The 25,069-nt window shown below is 39.0% G+C and overlaps 1 protein-coding gene across 7 annotated transcripts in view; it reads left to right on the forward strand.

Moving 5' to 3' along the window:
• Positions 1-25,069, forward strand: part of LOC120900155 (frizzled-2) — a 59,344-nt gene that overhangs the window by 8,338 nt on the left and 25,937 nt on the right. Inside the window, exons 1-2 of one of the 7 annotated variants that reach the window (XM_040306786.1) lie at positions 18,931-19,286; positions 23,294-23,450. The exons of 1 other annotated variant lie outside the window; for it this stretch is intronic. The gene's annotated coding sequence lies outside the window, so the exon portion shown is untranslated. 5 more of the 7 variants (XM_040306788.1, XM_040306789.1, XM_040306791.1 and 2 more) reach the window with 5 other exon arrangements.

Genomic DNA, 25,069 nt, shown 5'->3' on the forward strand with positions numbered 1-25,069 from the left:
ATTTCTTCGCTGCTCTGTAGCAATACGTGTATCCGATGATATGTCGTTTTTCATTTCCCTCATAATGAAACGACTATAATCAACAAGAAAACAGCTTTTTGTTTCATTTTTTTTATTGAAAATACTCGTGCTAATGTAATGCATACTCAATAATTGATCAAACTATTTGGAAAACCTCCCGAGACAAAATTATTAACTTTAATTTAAACAAAATACATAGTAAATATAACATTCATACGAATACCTCAACCTGCATCAAAATAAACCAGGTGATAGGAATTCTCACCATTCACCAGCACCTTCATGTCTTTGCTGCTTTTATCGATTTATGGCTTCATCTGGTTCAACGCTAACCTGTTTCTTGCAACTTAACTAGCTGTGCGTGGAAAGAACTTGTTTGTTTTTATTTCCTTTGCTTGCCTCTGCGTATGGTATCGGTCTCGCGACATTTACAAGAATCTTGTTTGGCAATGTTAAAACACCTTGGAAAGACATTGAACGATCCTCTATAAAGAAAGGTGTTTTGATAAAACTTGTAATAAACCTTACGCAAAAAGTGTCGCTATCCACAGATGCACGATAAAACAAACCGAGTTTTGCAAAGCAATAAATAATGTCATATTAACTTTATTACCGGCTTCTCAGCTTTTCAGCCTATTTGCCGCCAGACAATACGGATGAGATAGCTGACACAACCAGCTTTGAGGAGTTCGTGTAATACGCACAAATGCACAAGCAAGCATGAGAACTTTTAACAATTAAACAATTAAAATTAAACTTTTTCAATTACTTATGACACACTGAATATTACATTTCATTTTATTTCATTTGTTTCTAAATAGTTTTGGAAGTAAATTCCTCCATATTGCTATGTTGTTTCCAACGCCTTCCATCTTAGGAAAAATTCTCGACTCGTCATATATGGTTGAATTAAAACATCATCTATTATCAAAATCCATCAATCATACACAATCTGACAACCTGAGTGCATTTAATCACCTATTCGAGTATTTCACCAAAAACTCACTATCTTTTGCGTTGATAAAATGACAACAATAATATCTACTGTGTGGGGTCGTTTTACTGTTCATAAACGTATGTTTAATTTTTCATTATCTTGTATAAAAGTTATGCATATAACAAATTTAAACGTATTTGTATTGTATTTAATGTAAGAATAAGTACATCTATTATATTGGCCGAATAATAAAGTGTTCAAAATTATATTGTGCATCAGAAATACTTAATATTAACAAGGCAAGCAATAGTCATAATCCTACATACATTGACATCTAATGTCTGTAATGTAATGTAAATTATTAAAAAAATGAGCAATATTTCTCAACAAGAAACATCGCATTACTTTTTCTTTACCAATTCATGGATCACGATTGAAACGTGCCCACAAATTGAACCAGTTTACCACTGATAACGACCACCACTACACATTCTGACACAAGTTATTGATTTATTGTTTACTTTCGAAGAATAATTCGTCACCTAAAAATAGCATAAATGAAAAACATTGGAATGATGGAGGTGGATAAAACGATGGTATGATACCTATGACATGATACCTTATGAGACAGGAAATGGATTTTTGATTGCATCTTTTTTTCTGGCAGGGATGTAGTCATATGATTTTTTTAAATCACAGATGCACTTCCTTTAATTTGACTATCTTATCGTTTCAGAACGCGTTTGTCAACAGTCCATCGTGCCAGTAGTATTTTCAGCAATTAAAATTACTTTCATAACTCGCTCCTACTTGTCATGTGTTTTACAAGTATGTTAAAACAATCTACCAGAATTGTTTCATTGAAGTATCTGCATAGCTGCTACTCAGCAATCTCGCAGTGATGACATTAACTCCAAGAACAACAACTACAGTACTTGTTAAAACCCCATCCAACCAATCAGTTTGACAGCACATCATTGAACTACCCTACTTGAAATACCTTACTGCGCGATTCCACTATTAGTCGGATTTTTTACATTTTGTTTTTGCATTCAACATCTTTGCCTGTCAAATCAAAAAACCAAAAACCATTCAAGCAGCTTTTGAAACCTACTCGACAAAATGACTCGCCCTAAGAGCACATGTTACGCAGATACCAAATCATACACACCACCAGCGCATACGCTTGTTGCTGGAGCACCATATGGATTGCTTTACGTATCGTCCCTCCGTTCGGTCTATTAATATTCTTAATTTTCGGATAACGGACGTAATGGCATCACTGGTGCAACTTACATACGTCATGTCTCAACGTTGCAAATACAACCCTATCCATTCGTTTACTCAGATCATCTTTCTTTTGGTCGAGTCATTTCGAGCACCTCAAGCAGTGTCGATTATGACTATGAAGTGGAAAAGTCCCTCACTTTAGTGTAGAAGTCAATATCCATGAGGATCTTTGCTTTTTTTTCTTATGTGTACGAGATTCACTTACTCTTCACTTCTCTATACCGTCATACAGTTTGTCTTGTCTGAAGGTGACTGGAAGCAAAAAACGATCCGATTGAAGCCTCACTCTTTTTGCATATATCAGTATAACATGTTCATTTGAATCGTTATCCTATTTATGCAATTCAACAATAATTTCCTTTATTTACTCAAAATATTATGTATTATTGTCTTCTGTAACTAATTTGATCATCCATTTCTTCGTTTAGAAGCAGTGGTCTATGAAACCATTCATAGCGTACACAAACGTCCGAAATTTATTTTACCTATTTAAAAGATATGTAATAATAAGCATTACAAATAGTAATAAATTATAAATATGTTGTTAGACATATGACCGTATTGCTTATTGTTCAGCGATTGGTCGCTAATTATGTTAACATTAGTCCACATCTTAAATGATATAATCATTTAAACAATAAAACGTTCTAGGGAGGGATTCTAGGTTTTGGTAAGTGGCTATCTTAAAGTTCTGTTTAACTACCGTATCGATGAAAATTATTCAAAATTTTGAAAAATAATTATTTTTTTTTAACTTATATTATCAACTGAGATTTGATCAGTTAAATTGATAGATTTCATTTCATTGGAATTTATATTTTATGTGTGCATGTATTAAAGCGTATCTTATTGATAATTTCAACGAGCATGGTTCGTAGAGCTAAGTTTCCACTTGGTGGTAGCAATTGTTCACCGTAGAAGAGTTAGCAATTTATTCAAGCTCTACTGAACGTGTGGTGATATTTCGGTTATTTTTAAATTAAGCCTAATTGAGTGTTTCAGTACATAAATAACGCGCGGTGACGTTTATGTGACAGCGAGAATTGTGGAGGTCACGCTTACTTTACGCATCGGTCCCGCTGGGGCGTAATGTACTCTCCTCCACGACAAGACGCAAACACATGGTAGTGAGCAAGCAAACATTGCAATATCCTACACATTCGAATTCATGTAGACTTTGAATTGTCGCTCTCTGAATGTATTAACCGTATATATGCAGGTCTGACATAAGCAACAAGTGAAGTTAAAGTGTCTCCAAAATACGTTCGTAAAAATCGTTCGAGCTAATAAGTGATCATATTTACTCCCAAAGCTCTATGCGAATCCATCGATCTATTCAAGCTGGATTATGCCGCATTAAAGATAAGTTTCAAATTACCTATTTGAACTAATCACTTTGCACTCTGTAGCCCAATGCTACCAACACGTTTCAGTACGTCCTGGTTTCCGGAGCAAAGTATTCAAATACCGCTAATGCCATTGGTCATGCGAAAAAGCCATGCCATAAATTTTAAATCCCACCTTCGTCCCCCCAAATTATGGCACCGATAAATGCGTGTGAGTTTGATACTACTGCATCACTCGCCGCGTGTAATATACCCGACGCGCTAGCATAGGTAAAAGTATCACAAAACAGCGTATCACGAGGCAGCGGCTTGGATGGGCAAGGTACCGACCACTCGTGCAAGCAAATAATCAACAAATCGATCAACTTTAATCCGCAACCCATAAATCATGCACAATAAAATGTCACTCTTTACCATCCCTTGGTTATGTCCCAGTTCTCCACAATCGTTTCGTTGTCAGTGATAGTAGCCAACATGTAGGGGAAACCTCGATACTTACGCTGAAAATGAGTGTTCAATCGTTACCTTTCTGAGCTGACTGAACCATGCACCGGTAACTACGACCTCAAACTACCCTACCTGCCGACAGTATCCTCCGTCTGCTATTTACCAGCTACCTCCAGCTACATCCAGGTGCTATGCGATCAACAAAATACGACAACTTTTCCATCAGTCTTATCTATCTATTTGGATCGATTATCAATCCACAGACCTCCTCTTCTCTCATACGATGGTGTCGTACCGTCCAGACCATTGCTACGCTCTACTGCGGCCCCGCTGTCCGGCTGAACGCAGCGTGGTCGATTTGATTTCGCTTTGGTTGGGCTCTGGCTTATCTTATCAGCACCACGCACTACTGTGTTTGACGAAACGAGCTTCCTGTACCTCCGTTTTTTGGAACCGATTACCTTCGGAAATATATTTACTCACGCATACATATCCAATCGTTTGCTCAAATATAAGATTAACGAACTAAAGTGTAAAGTAATTGAGTATAAAAAGGCAGCTCGAACATTATTTTTTTCAGTCTGTCTATAGGCTCTTCAACAAAGTTCTAAATAAATTTTCAGACAAAATAAGCATTACTGGAGCCATTATATGTTTGTTATGTTTGTAAGCATTTGGTTTATAACGCTCAATTACATTATCTTAAGTCAAAACAAAAACACACTCATCTTACGAGTACGTAAAATGATTTTGGATATCATTGCACAAATGGGATGATCATTATGCTACAATCAGGGTGACTGTAAGTGAGACATGTTTAACAGTGGACAAACTTATCCGGTCGAGCCATCAACCGTTTGTCGGATACACATGATTTAATCAATGAAATTTGTTTCGCGACACTTCGTTACTGCTGGTCGCCAAGTGTTTTTGCACAGTGTGCAATAAAGCTGAAGTAGCACAAGATTAGATTTGATAATGCTTTATTTAATCAGACCAACTCAAGCCTGCACTCGAATGCCACACAGCATGAGACTGCATGTCTGAAGCAGGACCATCGGATCATTTTATTTGGGTTTGTATTTTACTTACACGCAATTTAAATGTAGTCTAGCTAATACTTTCTTGGTTTGTTTGCATTAATGTGTTGTAATGGCAATATGTTAATTTAAAACCAGGCTAGTTTACACCATTCCTTCTATTTATTGTTAACAGTAGCATCTATATCACATTGTTTCAAAACCATCTTAGTACAATACAATACAAAAATAAATACCGTGCCCTGTTTGACTATTTATGCAGTCTGAATCTAAAACCTTTATCGGTGGTTTGGGAATCATTTGCGAGACAAATTTTAAGTTGCTATGTTTGCGCGGCGAACTTATTTGTAGGTTTGGCTGCTTTGTTGGCATGCTTATTCAACTTTCGCCCCTATTAACGCGTCTCACTGGATGTCCAAACGCCATAATTTATGATCCTCCATGAGAAACCTCAAACCTGTTTGAATCAAAAGCCGTTTTCCATGTTATCTTTTTGTTTTCATTTTGTTGTGCAAGCTTAAGTCAAGCTCGTTTCAAATCGTCGCCAGTCACATGGATGGAATGAATAATGCACGATGCTGACGACACCTGATAGAGACATTATTGGATTAGTGTCACCGATCGACTGGGCGACAAAACTCACTTAAATCATTTTATCTTAAACGATTGAATCCCTCTATGCTTTTGATACTATGCTAGACAAACATAAAGATATACCGAACTTGGGTTGTAGTGTGCATTATATACTCTCAAAGATCAAACATTCAGAAGATTTACATACCATTAGACGGAAAGATACCATAGCAAGTGACTCTATAGGAGTAACAAAACGTTTTATTTGATAGCCACAGGATTTATTACAGTAAATTATGTGGGTAGCTAATATAGAATAAACTTTCTGCGTGCATATATTATACGGAGAACCATTTGCATGCGTTTTGCGATATAAACCATAGGCATCAATCATCTTTATGATAAAGTGAATTATTAAATACAAGCTAAACTATATGATACCGTTCTACTTGTATATAAGTAGTTCTTGTGATTTTCACTGCATTGGATAGTGCATTTTTTAACAACTTGTTTTCTTAATATAGCTCCAAAATGAAGCATAAAAAGATTACATACATGTACATATTTTTTAAACTCTATGCGCTTAAAATGCGTCACGAGACATCACCACACTGGAAAATTGTGTTTCGTGTGTTTGGTGCCATTTAGTGAAATTTAAAACTAAACGAATTCATTCACACGTACTTGCAAATTACTCTTCATGCGTATTCAACCACTTGCCCCTTTTTGAATGTGGCGCATATATGCATCTACACGTGTTAGTACGTCATGCAGGCTTCAGGAGTTTACAGTAAGACTTCTGCATTTTTTAATAATAACTATGTGTCCTATTTACTCAATTTATCATAAGCGTATCTCAACAAAAAAGATACATTAAATCGTCCTTCATTCTCAATGGAATGCAGCATTATTTTAAAAAATTGATGAAAATATAACATTTACAATATAACATTGAAATAAAACTATTTACTTAATTGTAAATTGTTTGTACGTTTTTTACCCTTATATTATTTCTACATCATTTTTACAACTGGATATAATGACGAAAAAATGGACAAATAAGCTTGATTCCTGTCTCACATTTTCCACGATGACGCAAAATACTCTATACTGTAACCAGCTTTTCAATGAAAACCTTTTATTGAGGCCATTTACGTAGTTAACCAAGTCTTAACTGTTCATTGACTACAAGTTGCTCAAGAATAAAAGCGACAAATAATTGTGCCGACCACCTCGTGCTTTTTATATCGTCAACCAGGACGACGTCCGACCGTAGACAAGTTCTGCAAACAACGTACGTTGATTGCATGTGAAGAGCGAACGCCACCGTTTAGCAAGAAATATTTAATTATCCCTTATTTAAATGAGCAGCTACGCTCAACGTCATCGGCATCTCTTGTAGTACCTTCCATGATGCTCGGGTAGGGCTGATTTATTCGGTACAACGTACAACATCCATCTCGTTGGCTCTTTTTACTCAGTTGGTCAAGTGCGTTGTAACCGAACAGCACAACGCTAAGAGAAAGGCCAACAAGATCGACGGGAAATGCTCCGTTAAGAGTTAGTCAGTCTTTATGCAACGAGCAAAAAAACAAGTATCGACTCAGCGGTAGCACCACATGTCTCATTATCCATGCACTTGTGCATAGTGCGTTAAACGTACAACATCAAAAATGGCTACACAAAAAAGAATCGTATTATGCCAAGTAGAAAAAATGATGCATAACACGATGACTATATTTTCTTTTTACGCTGAGGATGTAGGCTGACGAGCAGAATGAAAGTGCATGTAGTCCGATTCAGTAGATATTACATCTTTAAAATCTTCATATTAAGCCATACGATGTAAATATTCGAACTTTCATTTTTCAACCATAACATAACAATTGAAATGGAACTCAAATCGATTAAATACATGTAAAATACATTACATTTATAATGTGCACTATTTACAAAATATATGTACAATTTTCTGTAATCAAACTCTCTCTCTGCAATCAAACACTTATACATAGTATCATGAAATAACGAACTGTTATTTGTTGACTAATTAGACATTTATATAGTTCTAGAACTCGTTTTTGAAGTAAATTCTCAAAAGAAAAATCTGTACCACCATTTAAGTACAATAACAGCTTCTGATCGTTGATTGTGAATTACGCCTCCGCCTTATATACAATAAGTCTACTATAATTAAACAAGATAAAAAGAAGCTTAAACAATATTTGCTGACGAAGAAAGAGTGGAACATCCGTTGGCTCAATTTATTTCTTCCTAATTGCAATCCATTGTGGAATTCATAAGTCTAGTTTGATCTAGGCAGAATCCGATCGGTTCTACAACCTTACCCACTGTAGATGTATATAGCGCCTTTGCAATGAAATGAAAGTGGTGCTGGAAAAGTGTCAGAAAGTAATTGAATTTAATTGATTGATCACCTGATAGCAGGATGGAAACGTTTCGCTTCAAATGGCTCTAACCAAGAACCCCTTCCATTTGTAGTCCGAAATGCAATCATGCTTCCATGCAAAGCGGAAAGACCTCAAGTCTCCCTCGACATGGAATAATTTGCTATTGAAATTTCCGGGTCCCAAACTTCTCCCGTACTCTAGCTTGGTACATAGTCGTGACTATAGATTAACATACTCAATCTTTTTGGCTGCCGTTTGTCAGATCAAACTTCTTACACATACTGCTGCTTCATGTCGCTGTTATATATTTGCTAGATAACGAACTGCTAGGAACTAGGCAAAATCTAGTGCTGATCGAAATTAAATGTAATTTATCATCATCAGTGGCAGGCACGACACAATCCTGCTTACGAAGCAGTATGGTACCATCTGGAGCTGGTTTGCAGTAAGTGAGCAGTAAATGTGAACCGTACTGTGTAAAATTATTTCACATGATGTCAGAAATTTGTAGAACTCGTTTACTACATCGATTTTTCTTTGTAACATTAATGCTGGTAGGAATGTTTATTGCAACATTTATTGTTTACTAGTAAATACGAATGTTTAGTATAACGTTTATTGTTTATTTTCAATCACATGAATTGTATGAAAAAAACATTTCCATGTGTAAGATCAAACACTTTGCCAAATAAATAGAAAATCAGTCATTTATTATGATGCGTTATACCATTTCACAAATAACTTACTGTGATAAACTATTTAATTAGTTAAACTTTCAGTCATATTTGTAGATCCTTTGTTCTATATGATATGACTGAAATTAATGTAAACAAGTAATTAATTGCTTTGAATAGTTGACACATTAGGTACCATACTTAATTAAGCTATTTAAAACAAAACTTTGCTATTTGTAAAACGTGTCCATGTTTTATTTTTATTTCATTAACTACAAACAAAAAGAATAATCATCATACGCAATGTATTTAGCTCATCCAAATTTCCATCGATTGACTGACCACCCATGTTGGCAAATCGTTGAAAAGGTTCATGTCCGACCCACCAATTATCATATGCGTTGAATGCGAAATTGCTGTCCGTATTCATACAATCAAGCAGCTTCAGAAGTAGCAACTTGATTAGCCTGGACCGAGGCTTGTTAAGTGCAGTACTGGAGAATGTGCTTGTTAAATCTGCCAACCACCAGCAACTTCAAAAAAATGCAATCGAGCAAGAAACACTGCAAAAGCAACGTTCCACAACATCCCGTACTACCTCCGATTTATGCAACTCTACTTTTGCTGCGTATCCTGTTCGTTGCTTCTGTTACCATTTCATGCACTCCGCAAGAGCAACCCGGCCAATGAACGGACTCGCGCCAGCCTGTCATCCTGGAACCACTGCTAAATCAGGTCACCGCCAAACCATCAACGCCATCCCTTGATGGCGTGGTTGGTTTTATGAGTCACGATATGAAATTATAAACAATCCAGCCTATACAATCACAGCCTTTCAACATTCATTGCATCGCAACGTTCTCCCGGCGCTTCGGTAGCAAATGGCAAAGAATGAATGGTTTTATCAGTAATTCTAACAACACAAATCCCTTGGGCTAGGTTCAACGCAATTGGCAGACATCACGTTGTGCCATTTTATTAATTAATATTTCCTTCAGAATCATATCACTGTCACTTTTGATGTTCAATTAAGTGCGATATTTATTGAAAACAGTGCTTCATGTCTGGCGAACGTGAGTTTTATGTTGTGTAGATTTTATTTTATTCAATGCATTATCCAGACTGACATTTCGACTGACAGTTTTCAACATATGTATGTACCATACCAACTGGATGACCGCACGTTTCAACGTTATTAGAATATTCAACAACGTCGTAAAGAAAATAATAAAACTCATAAAAACAATAATTTTCAAATGTAAACACTATCGATGGCATTATATTTCGAGATGCGCACTTCTAAAAAAAGCAGCAAGACATTACCAACTTCATTATTCACCTTCATTTGCATCGTCGTCTAATAAAAAATGACAATATGTCTTCTTAAGGCGCGTAATTGAACACTACGGGTGAGTGTTTCGTGTGTCCTTGGCGTACTCAGCATCTTGGGTGTTCAGTAGCAAGCATCACTGTACAAAATAATACGTCTCATGTATAATCTTTTATTTTCTTACAGCTTCGATGACCCCATCCGCTAGACCTTGTTGATAAGGTACCTCCAATCAATAGGGATGAGTGTCGAGCAGAAGCCAAACAATTCATACCGTTTGACATAGTCTTGATTGTGACAGTCGCACATTTTTATTTCGGATTATCACCATCTACTTTTGGTTTTAGGCACAACAATTTCGTTTATTTTTGGCTGTTTATATATTTCTGTAAAGTCAGAAAATCGTAATAAAAACAAACAGCTCCTGGTTGAACTAGTCGAGGTTTTGCTGTAACATACTATGCATTTAATTGTAGAGAGTACACAACACTACAATAAATCAAAAACTTCCTTACGATCTACTCAAATGCAATACTATACGATCTACTCTGAATCTCTACCTGAATATTCTACCGTATATTCTATGAACAAGCATTATTGACCATTTAAAAGATACAAAGTGTAAGAAAATGCAAATGTATATTCGTTTGTTCTGATTGCACAATTATCCTCAACTGTACTGTGAGAATCTACAAATTCTTCTTTCTTTGCTTCGTTGCACCTTTTCCGTCGTTTATGGTATTTTTCTAATTCAACTTTCTCCTACGCAGCATCCCAGCCAGATCCTTTACAAAGATCCTTGCGTATACACGCCATTATAGCGGATCGTCATCACTGTCTCATAAATATTCATTTTTTTCCTACACTTGCACCACGAACCCGTCTAACTTTTACTCTCAACCAACCGTCAACGTATACGCTTTTCCAGTGTGACGTAGGCAAGGGACGATGCTTTGAATAGGGTGTATTTGGCAGGGTTGAACAAAATCTTGGAAAATATACACACAGTAAATGAAGTTACGCATGGTACATCCTCGGAAATATCTACTCCCTTTCTACAATCGTGACGTTTGTTAGGTATATGTAGCTTACCAAACAAAATAAAAAAGACATACAACGGTTAGAACCCAAATGAGGAAATCAGTCCCAGCAAGGACACAACACCCGCTTCCCCAGCAAACGTACGCATTTTCTCGGCGTGTTTTTCTACAGCAGCATCGCCTGGATTGAAATATTGCGATCTATAAATATTTATGAAAAATGTCCTCTGAAACCACGTGTTCCTGTCCGAGCCATGTCACTAAAACCATATCCCGTACTTCTTCGTCGGAAAACTTCACCGTAACCCGCCGTATTGGGTTCACTTTCTCTGACAGACGCTTCGACGGTGATAGAAACATAATTGGAATGCGTACGTGTGGTGTTGAGCAGTTCAGTTGGGTAGACCTGCACGATACGAGCTCGACGACGGCTGGCTCAACCATGTTGTGAATGATTCGGCTTTTGCAAATCTGTCATCAGTCATGCCGTTGCTGTTGGTGACATTTTATGCGATCGTCAATTTTCTACCAAGCTCCTTTTACAGGCGTGCGTATTTTTATGTCTAAACATATAAATATTGATTTGTATGGATTACAATCGTTTGCCTCATGTAGATTATTTAAACACTGTGATAGAACAAATCATCTAATCATAAAACCATCATTTTTAATATTTCAATTATCAACAAACAGTAAAATTGCTATGCACAATTCAATTTAATCTTTTACGCGACCAATTTATACAGTCATAAAGATAATTGAGCGTTTTCATTTCAGTGATTTTTCTTTCTACATAAACGAATGTTCCAACAGTGCCATTCGCTGATACGTTCCAAGCATAGTGACTGGGAAAACTAACAGATTAGCATGGGTACATTTCTTCGGCAGTGTACTGCCTAAACCAAAAAAATCGCTCATTTCCGCAAACACATCAGCAATCGATGGCCTTAATTACCGATTGGTCGATCGGTGTTTACTGGATCGTTAGCCAGTCGTGCAGCAGTAGCAGCATAAACTCCATCCACTTCCCCGCTTCCTGTGATTAAGCAGATTTCCCATTTTAATCCTTTCCTTTGCTTCTTCACGCTTCTCCACGGAGACGAACAACTCGAGCGAACACAAACAGTTGGTGAAGCGTTCGTCATCATAGTTTGACTACCAGTGCCCCCCGTTGGTGTGTAGGAAAGCGCACCAAGTTTAATTAACTGGGTTGATTACTACTTCCGCTATTTTCCACATACCTGATTAACACGTCTGCCACTGTGCTGCGTTGTTTATAAATAGCCGTACATGCTCCCAGGTTCTGCTCCCGGGGAAAACTTTCAAACGCAAGCGAAACGCATCGCTCGGTGAATCCTCAGACACCCGGCCATGTACAGGGCCATAACAAGCACAAAGAAGAACAATATTTATGCGTACTGCGCTTGGATGTAATACGTATCGTCACACAGTTTGTTGCAGATGATTTATAGAACAGCTCTTTAATAGTTTTCTTCGCTCGAGCGTGGTTTTGCTTACGCCGCCTACCCTCGTCATTACGGCATTTCTGCTGGAAGTAGAGTTGTTTGTGTTTTAAATTATGCATCCACTCTTTCACGTTCAATTTCATTCTGGGTCTCGTGCTCGTGTCGCTACCGTTAATTATTTGGTTCCCATGCCATGTTTACACACGCTTTCGTATTTAAAGCAAATTAAACAGGGTCCCCATCGATCTAAAAATATTGTTTAAATTTAGCAGACAAGTAAAAAAATAACTTGCTTAATTTGCTTAAAAATATAATATTGCATAGTATAATGCAAAACTCACTAGTAATAAAGGCCTTAGATGCTGGTAGCGACGATATTATCACCAATAGTAATCCATCAATTGGTAACGGCTTCATCAAGAATGAAATTTTGAGTGGTCTGAACGCATAGCTCCGAGGCTATGCTATCGATACCCGGTAATATCATTGCTCTTAATTCATCAATTTCATTCCCTGGCTCACGATCATCGGCTGCACGAGTATGCTGCTTCATATCCGTTCATAGCAATAACTCAAATCATTATCGCTTCAGCGCTGCATTTCAAAAACTCCGTAACTCCATTCAGCAGATTGTGTAAAGAAATAAATAAACAACCAAACACTGCACTACATATACGCTAGCAGAGCAGCAGAGCTGAACCAGCCACATCTACTTCACAAGTCGACACAGACACCACACACACCCAATCGATTCCTTAGTCGAGAGATAACGAGCTGACGATATACTGATGCACAATCGGTTGCACGGAGGCTTCGCTTAATTGAGTAGCACCAGGCGGGACTTGCTACTGATTATTCTGCTATTAATCAAAGCGTTATCGGGAGGCATACAGTCGGCTCTAGCTAGTATCGTCACACATTACCTTCCATTCCACCAGTACCCTCACTGGTCGCGCTACTCGATGACATGCTTACGTAGCGATAGACGAGTTGTCAATGCTGTTATCAGCAAACCGCGGGAATTCAGCTAAACATCATTGTGTCAATGAGCTCGAACTACATACTGTGTGCTTGTGACCAAAGTTTCATAATTTGTTCTTGCTGCCTCCATACCAAAAATTAGTAAATTACAGTATTTTATGATTTATACTCGCCTGTCTATTCCACATTGCAAATTCTGAAACATTAGAATTGGTGGAGGATAAGAAATAAAATTAATGTTTTTTAATTGTTATCATTCATAACATTATCATAATGGCGAGTTATAGTACAATAAACAATTTTGTCTGTAAATAAAGCTACCTGTTAAAGTCAACAGACATTCAGTATATAAAAATCAACTGAAGTTACCTGTTTCGACTGCTATATTTTCATCCCACGAAACTATGCGTCCAAAGCACAAAGAAATAATCGTACCTTAAGCATAGCGTGGGCTAGTGTTCAGCTTTCGGTGTGTTTGATCTAAGCTTGTCGATTGCACACGACGCTAGGTGAACCGCTCCGGGATTCGGGTGAGATCGAAATAAATTGCCCCATACCGAACACCCTGCTAACTCAAATCAAACAAAAATCCTTCCGTACACCAAACAACACCACACATTGCCACGTATTGCCGCCGTACCAGCGTACCAACTTCCAAACTAACCAACTTCGCCCTGTCAGAAGCACCTCACACACACATCGCGAAACCATTCCGAACTTGTCAGCCCACCGAAACCACCCCGAAGAGATCCTGCCGAGATTGGGCGCAATGATTGATGGGACCCGCACTGAATCCTTTACACGCATATGCCTACCAATGGCGATGGTGTGTTTTCGGTAGTTGTTATGAGTGCGACCATTTTTCGTTTAAAAAAAAAATCTGACACAGTGTTTTGATCCCTCAGAAGAAAGTTGCGGGGAAATTGATAGCTTTCGAAACAATACTTTCCTTTCACTCTTTAGCGAAATATTTAATCTGGTTCTTTACTATCATTTCATTACAACAGTTTGGTGCTTCTGGAGATGATCGGATTAGTATTAAAGTGATTTTAGGTAAAGCAAATCTTTCGCCAATTAGATATGGATATAAATTAAATGTATTTTACCATTTCGCAGCATACCATTCAGACATATTGTTTCCTCATGACTCGTACCTTACGGTCCATGGTTCGAGCTGTTGTCGTTCGTGCTAAAGACCATGATTCAGAAACTCACGAATTCAAACATGCACGTAACCTTCGAACCTTGACGCCTAGCCAGCATCCATCTATTTGATCGATCGCTGGAAGACCATGGTTTGTGAAATTTAACCTCTTCTCAAAGGACGTACAATACGTACATTTTCAATAAAGGGAAGATAGAGGATGTGTGAGAGATAAAATCAGAGCCACCTGGCTAGGCGACTAGACTCACTGCTCACTGCTGAGCGAGATTCAATTATAGAAATTGAAGCCTAGTTCCACATAAGCTAATCTCCGGCAATTTTCTAGCACACTCTCTAACATATCTAACGTCTTTCCAAGCGACCCTACAGACTCCCTCGCATACGACGTTGAGATGGAAGGATAAGTCGATCGTTGAGCATGCCGGTTCCTCGAACCCTGTGCTAATCTGCTAATACCTAGGGTATCCACCGCATGTGGCGCGCTGCGCATGAGACAGGAAACATTCACACTCGCCACCTGCCCCAACATCCACGGCTGAACCAAAGACATGAGAGGCTGATTATGCTTATGTTTATGCCCCACACACCTTGAGATATTTTAAACATCAATCGAACACATCTCGTTTGCTTCACACCGTTTCGACAAGACATGGTTTGGTGTTCTTTCACCTCACTACCCGTTTACCTCGACGGTAGCCTTCTGCAGGCTTGCCTCTATTGGCTCTGCTGGTGCTCCGGAACCATCGCTGTTGCGTTGTGTGAGTGCGATGAGATCGAGGTTTGGACTGCCTTCCTACACCTTCGCTGGCTGCTGATTACCATTCTCGTATGTGTGTTTTTTTACTCGAGCCTTCTCTACCATCAACCAGTACACACTGCACTGTTTTCGATTTTGTATGCTTCTTTCACATTCATTCTTGTTGGTTTTCCGCATCAAAACATTTAAAATTCATCTTGTTAAGACATTTTATTTATGGAGATTAGTTCGTTCGATTTCTTCTCGGCCGTTGTTCTTGCATACGTGGTTCTCTTTCTACCCTACACACGATCTGCCCACCCATCGTTGTACCCATTGCGAACATGTCGATTCGTAGTTCTAGGTATGTCGAGACACCTCAATTGCTAACAAGCCAAAGTGTGGCAGCCATCGCCACCCGGAGCAGGAATTTGGCTTTTGGGTTAATTTTCAATTTACCTTGCAAAGGCCGGATATTAATTATCATCGGTAATTCTGACTTTCCTAGCACACTAGCTCATCAAACACATTGTGTTGCATATACGCTGCTGTAAATTAAAGACTATTAAATGTTTATCACACAAGGTGTTTGAAAACATTGCTCAACAAGACAATACGGCGCTAATTGAAAATAACATTTAAAAACTTATCTTAATTTCAACATAAACTTCCAGAATGAGTTAATAGTTGAACCGAACTTGAATATCTTAAAACACACAACGATCGTGTTAACGTCGAGGTTCATTCAAAAGGCTCTTTGGTGGATAGGACCAGCAAGTTGTCCGCTTTGGACATCATATTTGCTAACGAGACAAACCCAGGCTCGAATGTAGAAGAGAAGAAAAATAAAACGATTTAACTACCATAACACGCATCACCTTCTCGCGCAGGCAGTACAACACACACGCAGACCCGTGTCTGAGGAATGGAATTGGAGATTGTATTGCGTTTTGTTTGTTTAATTTCGAACATGATTTTCTTCCTCCACTTTATTGTGGTGGTTTTCTTCGCCTTTGCCTTCTTCGCTTTCATGAGCGATTCGTGGACTCATTCCATTCCGATCCATCTTCGATCAGTCCAATCGATCAGTAGGGTCATATATTATGGTTTATCATGATTTCGACTTGTTTCTTCGATTCTTTTTCCTTGTTCTCTCTGGTTACGTTTTTTTTGGGGTTCCTATAAACCTCGTCTTCTTCCTGGCAGGTCACATGCCCGTTAGCGGGTTGCCTGCTGTTCCCTGCAAATGAATCTGGAAGTGAGCGATGTCTCCGGTACAAGGTCCCGTACGAATGTGTGTGCCATAGCGAACGATGACAAACGAAGATATGAAAAACATGAAGCTGCTGCAAAGGCTCGCAGTGTTTGGGGTATGCTAATGTTCAAACACTGGTTTTCTTTTACTTTGTTAGCTCAATATCTGAGATTGGCGCTAGATCTAATAAAATTTACCTAACTGTAACGATGGAACACGCTGTAGCGTCTACAGAAAAATTCTAAAGCAAACTCGAAACCATATTACAACATCGCTTGTGAAGAAAATGTATCAGCTTTGTAGAAAACATATTTTTCCCTTTTGGAAGAAAAAAAGACAGATAGCAGGTTCCCCATGCGCTCTGACCTTCGAATAGTAAAGACTGTCTCAAGCATACATACTTCTATAGGGTGTCCCTATTGAAACAAAATAGACGATTGAATACAGATCATTTTTTCCACATTTATTGCCACCATAAACAGAAAATGGCTAAGATAAAGTAACTATAAACATGGTGGCGTACACACCATAAACATGCAGTTTTGTATGCAACTCTCGGAGTGTGCGGCCTGGAAGGATACACAAACACTAATGTCGAGTTTGTCCTTTTCAACAAAGATTTGATAGTGCAACGAAGGTTAAATATTGTTCGACTGTTTAGAGATAAAGACGCTGGTTGATCCTAAATATACACATCAAGATTATTTGTGGAACATAAAACAACAAAAGTATAGGTTCATTTGAATGTTCATATGGGGGAGTATATACCATTCAACATACTTACTGCCGTTATGTTTCATATTAATAGCACCATGAATGTATAGCAAATGACCATCACTCACCTTCACTGTTTCGGTGCCTTAAAAAGTGCAAAATTCCTTCCCTCTGCGTGTCTTCTATGTCTGGCCATCCGCTCCTCTTTCCGTTTACTCACTTGCATCATCACATAACTGCAACATTTCTTGCGCTACCAACTTTATCTTTCCCAGTTTCCAGGTACCATAAGGTACCACTATTTATCTACTAAAAGGATGGAAACACCCGAGCCAGACAGACGGAGCAATGCATCACATGGCTGCGAAATGCTTTAACCAGTCGGGCAGGGCATCTTCTCTATTTGTACGCTGCGCCGTGCACGACGGTGTGCATGCAGCGAAAATTATTTCTCTTTAAAGGAAAGTTGTTGCGATTCTTGTATGTTTGGCTAGCCGCAACAGCTAGCGCATTAGATCCGTTGATGGTTGAGCAAACGTGCAGAGTAGAGGACCGTTGCAGGACACCGCAAACTTATGAAGATGATTGTACTTGGGGTTGTTTTCAAAATGGCAATGGAGGGATCGTCTGTTTGCACGTACACATAGCTTTTAATCAACGATAGGTACCCCAGTGCACTTGACGGATATGCGTGTCGAAGAAGATATAAAATAACCAAACCTAGCAAATAACCATTCATCAATGCTCCAAATGGACGATATGTACGTTAAGTTCACAAATGAAACATAACCTTTTAAGTGTATGTGTCTCTAGATATTGTTATTATACATGTTCATCATTTACTTGTGTAATAATTTGATTGGATAACTGTGTGTAATAAGTCTATTAGCGAAAATGTCCACCATGTATTATTGTGATTTATTTGAATTTTAAAATTACAAATGCCCATTTCATGCGTTCCGATTTCGTTCATTGATTTCATCCCCCTTAGATGCAGTGGATGCACATAAGTAAAAAGACAACAGATGGATCGGGTAGGCGGACTACGTTCGAGGAAGAAGGATGGACAATACATTGTTTTACTAAACACATTGAGAATGCACATGCACAAATTAAACAGGGTTTACGAGGCAAGGGATTTTAAATATTTTTTCACTTCAAATACACTTTAAAATATAACATGTAGTAAAAAAGAAAGAAAAATAATCAAAACTGTTTAATGAAGAATAAATCGTCGCTTTTCTAATTTCTCAAAATGTTTACACCCTATATTGCAACGAAATGTTTTACCAACCCTGCCTACGGCCAGCGCTTATACCTGCTGAAACGCACACAACCTTGTTCAACAGTACGGTTTTGCTCTTCTTTTCTCTCTCTCATTTAGCTCTCGCGCTCGTCTCGAAACTGCGCTTCGTTCTCGTTTTCTCTTGCACATGCTTTGTTTCACTCATTCAACGCGCGCCCGACGATACGCACACCAACGCAAAACACGCTCATGCTCACGCACTTTTTCTTCACTCTCGCACTTCAATCTCAACTTCGGTCGCGTGCAGAGTGACGGTGCTGCGCTCGAGTTCACGGTGCCCAACTTCTGAACAAATGAAGTGAAAAAGTGTGTTTCTCCAGGTGTGGTGTTTCGAATCTTTTCCGAACTTCGTTTCACAGTGCAGTGCAAGTGCGGCATAGAACCAACCATTCGTTTTGCGTTTTGCGTTGTCAGTGAATATTAGTGCCAGGTGAAACCAGGGCGATTGAACGTAAATTGTTAGCAGTTCGAGAATGTTTGAGAGTGCGCTGATCGGTGTGTGTACGGCATACGAAAGCCACAATCGAGCGAAAAGAACGCGCGTGATGTTGTAGGTGAGTGACGGGTGGTAGAATTTTCCATTTTACATTTTTGATCTGTGAAAACTAATTCTGTGAAACGGAAAAGCTAGTGTGGGCACGTCTCATCACAACCGTTGTGGGAGTATATAACGAAACAGAAGAATAAAAACCAACATCCAAGATCCAAGCAAGCGAAATGAGCAAGTGAATAAAATGATGGTTGCTTTAGCTCTCTCTCCTAAAGAAAGAATAATGGCTCCCAAGTGGCCCGCGTGGGACGTGAGTGCGAGCGAGATGGGTACACGCCTATGGGCAACCGGTTAGTGTGTGCGATAGAAAAGAAACACCTAAAAGAAAATGCCACTGTGTATGTAGTCGTGTTCGCTTCGGCGTAATGTCAACAAAGCAAAAACACACTCTGAAGCAATGCAAAACAACAGCGTCCGGCAGCGGCGTACCCGTGAGTGATATTGGTGGGGTGGGATTTTCCGAGCTATTTTCCCCAAATGGGCGAACGAACGAATGTGCGTGTGTGTGCATCTAGTGAAAAAACCTTTGCTGTGTACTTTTGCGAAGGAAGAGTTTATGCTACATCCGCGCACAAAGCTGCACCGGAAATCAAAACCTGAAGTGTGTGTGTTTGGACGGACGCTACTAGCTTCTTTAGGCGAGTTCTAAAGACACCCGTACGTCTTCTACCCGGATCGAACAGAGCGCTATTTCTCGATCAGCAGAAGCAACGAAAAACCAATAACCGCCAACCACTTGGAAAGATGTCGGGGGATGCTTTATACGCGCGAACTTTTATCGATTTATTGAATGGTATTTCGTAAATAGCTTTATGATCCAAGTCCATTCTGGATAGCATCTTTAATTCATAGGCCGATACAGCTACGTAAATGCTGAACTACTTCCAATGTTCTCTTATAGAAACGCTAAAAGCGTCTCGCTATGGCAGGTTCAGCAGCAGACTGGTTTATTCTACTGAAATATTGTATGCTCATTAGCAATCTTGCTACCGGCTCTATATAGCTGACGGTTTTTCAACGCTTTACCAATGTTACAAAAGGAACCCTTAGACCGAGCGTGGAATATTTATTACAGTACAAATCCATTGATTAATATTTCAAGAAAAAATCTTTTTTTTTAAATGCAAAGCTTAAAGACAGAAAAATGTGTATACATATAAAAAAATCCAATTTAATTGTGTCTAAAATAAAATGAAAATATGATGAAAAAACATTCCTCTGATGGGGTGTAGTTTGGCAAGTGAAAGCATGTTTTTAACTCTTACTTAACAAACAGGATGCAAATCACTCCTCTGTCACCGTGATTCGCCTCGTGTTGAAATGCAAATGAGCTCTTTGAACTCTAGCCGGCCATATCATGCGACCGTTGGACCTATCGAAAATGTATGCCTTGTGTTGGATGGCATGGGGAAAATTAACGAAAAAGCTCTCTCTATCTACACGTACTACGCTCAATACTGAGGTTGTTTTGCATTCTCACAACAGTGCTTTCTAAAGAATGAATTGCGGAGTCAAACAACCGAAAACAAAACAAAAAAAAATAATTCGAGTGTCAGAAAATGTTCCTATATTGTTGGCGCAACCTACGGGGTGTTCCTGGGGATGATGATGATGAATTTACGGTTTTCGATCAGACCGCAGCGATGTACGGGCGGTGGTTTTGCGCCGCATTGCAATCAACATCAGCATGAATATTCAAAAGAAAGGGTGCCGGAGGAAGCTTTTGTGCACCCATAAGAACGAGAAACGCGATTGGAGTAGAAGTTCTGCGGATAGTTGCAGAAAACTGCAGACTAGAAGAGTACACCGTTCGGTGCACTCTAGCCCTAATTTAACCATGAACCTAGGATAAAGCAAGAAATAGAGCATGGCACTAAACTTGGTGCATAAAAATGTTCACTGAATCATGCAAAAGAGCGATGTTTGTTGTGCATGCTGTGTGGTTTCAAAACGCCATGCTTTCAAATAATCAGCGACAGAAAATTGGGTGTTAGGGTTTTTTATTTTTGTTTGTTATGCCTTTCTTCAGCATCGAACAAATCACGACTGTCGCCAATATGAAGAAGCTATAAAACGGTCATGTCTTTTATGGCTTCAACGAAATGCGGTATTTCTAATCATCATTCCTCTTCTCACACCTTCAACCGGATAATGATTTCGATTGATTTGCAAATGTGGAATTATAAGCAACCAGGTTGACATCACCTCTGTTGGATTTTTTTTCCATGATTGGTACGTTTGAATTCGTTTTTCACTCAATCCTCTCCAATCGTGCTCAATCAATATCCACTACAAACACCGCACGAAATGTTCTTTTAGTTGGGTTCTGCAACTGTGCCTCTGTGCTTTTCGACGCTTTTATTTCCAACTGGTAGTGAATTTAAATTCTTTATATTTACATTCGAATTTCAAACGTGCGCTAGTTTGCAAACTTGTGATGCCTACTGAATGATTGATTGGCAAGCATTGTGCCTTAACACGTTAAAAGGACCAATGAGTTGTGAGAATACTTTTTTTTCATGGTGCATTTTACTGTTTTTAGGGGCGGTTATCCATCCATAGGATGGTCGATTAGTGACTCATGTAAAGAACGGACGTAGTTAAATTCTCCGTTGTACAAAATGTCTATTAATGAGGTTGTACAAAAAGTCTATTAATGCATTTACAACTCTTGACAACGAGAAAAGAATATTTTATTTATTTTGTCTGATATAATTTTGAGTTTGGTGGCTATAGAAGATGCATATCCTTTGCTCTTAAAATTGATTTATATTGATGATAGATTTGTTTTAAAATTCATTCGATGTAATCGCTTGGAACTTGATACAGTGTAATAACTTTGAAACAACAATATTGATAATTCCGATTCGTTCTACACTGCTTTGCCTGGTAAGAATCCAATAACCTAGGTTTGAATTTTTTCATATTTTTTTAATATATATTTATTATCTATGCTTACATTGACAAATTATCTTCCCCCAACCCCAGCACTTGCTTAGCTACGGGGCAATAGTAAACCATAGCTTTTGGGGAGCATCAACGTTGAAAAATAATCATTGAGTTGACCACGGCCACAGTCTACCAGTTGGCTGTTATTCGTATCAAACCCGTTGTTAAAAATAGATGTGCACCATTGGTCTGGTCGCACGCTTAAATCATGCCCGTAAAATCTTCTCCCTGCTGTCGAGGGAATTAATCGTTCAGCAAAAGGAATGTGTTTGTAAAAAAAATATATAGGAAAATTGTAATTCTCAGTTGAAAAATATGCACTGCAAAAAGAAGGCGCACAAGAAGATTGGAAGACCACGGAGAAGAGAAAATAGATGTGAGAAAAGTTTAAAATGAAAATTCCATTTTCGTACCAACACCAAGCCCCAAGACACACACACAATAGGGTGCCAGAAGAGTCGCCAGCCCTGTAAAAAAATGCCAAGAAGATTGGTGGCATCAAAACTGTGGCCGCAGTTTTCTGTTGATGAAAAACGATCGTGATCGTCAGATTGCACTACGACCAAGGTCCAAGGAAAAATGAAGCTAGTCGATTGTTGATTCACTAAACATGACGAATAAATTCATCACAGTTAACCGAGCAAGCGAACCGAAAAACGGTGGTACTGTTGAGGGAAGTTTATTTGTTATTGTTTCAGTCCCCATTTTTTCGGCCTAAACGTCGTGGAAACGGTGAAATTAAAAGAGAAAAAGCTGTGCTGTGAGCCGCCCGCCCGCCCGCGACAAGCGCACTGGGTGGGACTACGTGTAACATTTGGGCTGGGCGCAACACAGCGTCAGCATCCACGCTCTTCTGTAACATTACTGCGTCAGCCCAACCACTCACAATCACTAACAACGTTCGAAGCGTTTCAGCTACTTGACGAAACGGAAATTTAACGAGCACAAATTTACAGTTCTAATGAGCTGGACTAATTTTTCAACCCCTTTTACGCTGCGCATGTGTATGTACTTAACTGGTTGGTCTCATTTTGCGATGTTTTTCTATCTTTTTTTGTTTAGTTTCCGGAAAAGTCACTCAACTGTGTAGCGAGTGGTGTAATGAACAGGATGAAGCAATCGTCGTCTAGCTACTCGTACATTTGAATCGAGATCGACTGCCTTTAAACACTCACGTTCTATGATGAACGTACATACATTGAATCTACTACTATAAAAGGTAAGCTTATGTTAGATGTGTATTATTTAAAGCTGATCGTGAAGATTTTATAGTTATGTGTTTCAAAGTTGAGCGAGCCGAGCATTACCATTGTTCGTTGTTGCAAGATTGTTTAATAATGCGATACTTACTATCTCTCGATATATCTGAAGGTCTAAAGTCATACATACTGAAAAACGCCACTAAACTCTCTTGAGGAAGTAAGTAAGTGTATGAATGTTCTGTGCATTGATAAGCTATGCTTTAAGCAAACAAATAAATCATAGCGCACGGCATTGTGGTAGTTTATCGTATGGTTAATTAATCATTACGTGTTCATACACGGCAGAGACATGAACTGCAGCACAACATCAAAATCAACCCAATTGTACGATACTTTCGCAAGGGATAGCAATCGAAATGAGAACGCACACAGTTTTATACGATCAACGCCCTTCTATATAATGTATACCTTTCGGTGGGGGACTTTCAGCTCATTAGCAGATTATCCACGACACGACCATCCTTTATGCGGCTATTCAGCCAAATCTGCTCCGCTTCTGGTTTCGCAAGAACGCCGCAGAAGAAGGAACGGAGAACAGGCTTGATTCGGTGCTCAAAAATGCAAACAAGCCATTCTTCTTCACAACTTCAACGCAGTGTCCGCAGAACGTGGGCTCGAGCACAGTTTCTGTTCCGGTGGCTCCTTGATCGCCCAACTCTTAACAACCATGAAGAGATCAGCGACACGGATTGATAGGTTCTGAGAGAAAAAGTGTGAATACAAGACCAAGTCGTTGATTCACGTACCCATACGTGTGCTCGATTTTCTTATTTTAAAACAAAATGTGCAAACAAGTGTACTTAGCACCAAATTGAATCTTTTTATGTATACTGCATATACTTTTCAATCCGTTCGCACGAATCTTCAGCGCGATCGTGGATAGGTCGGTTGGAAAGCGGTTGGAAGAAATCGTATCGGGAGGACGTGTTGGTCAGTCAAGGGCAAGATTCGCCATCACTGACAACCGAATCCATCCCCACCGTTCCGGCGCAACGGCTCACACGAAGATCTACAGTTGCTGATATCATAAATTTTCTTCAATTCTGTTGCTTTTGTTTGTTTTTCCGCTCTCCAAGCCACCACACACCATGCGCTGCGCTTCTCTGCCGTTATTGGTAGGAGGCAGCAGAAGTTGGCGAACTTTATGCTGCTTTTCTTCCGTGGCATTTATGCTGCCCGCGTCCAGCAAACTGCCCTGGGCAGTATGATCAGCAGGAGAATAAATAACACAAATGCACTCTAAGACAACAGGGAAGGGCGCGATGACGCGTTAGTGTAGTATAAGTATTTTGCCCTGCGATCGATCTCGAGCATATCGTTATGCTATCCGAAGCGTAGGCAAAGGTGGCCATTGTTTATGCTTTTTTTTTTAGATTTTTAATTATTTTTCATACATTTTACTATGCAATTTGTAGAAGTATTACATAAGATTTACGGTTTCATATATTTGTACGATATCACTCGAAATCGTAAAATCCGCTGTGCAAATCATTTCCAAGAGCTGCCGATTACTCATAACGTTCCCTCGCCGACCCTGAAGGATGGCTTAAAAGTATGACTATCCGGAAAACGAGAG

This window comes from Anopheles arabiensis, chromosome 3, assembly GCF_016920715.1.
Source record: "Anopheles arabiensis isolate DONGOLA chromosome 3, AaraD3, whole genome shotgun sequence".
In the NCBI taxonomy this organism is placed as follows: Eukaryota; Metazoa; Arthropoda; class Insecta; order Diptera; family Culicidae; genus Anopheles; species Anopheles arabiensis.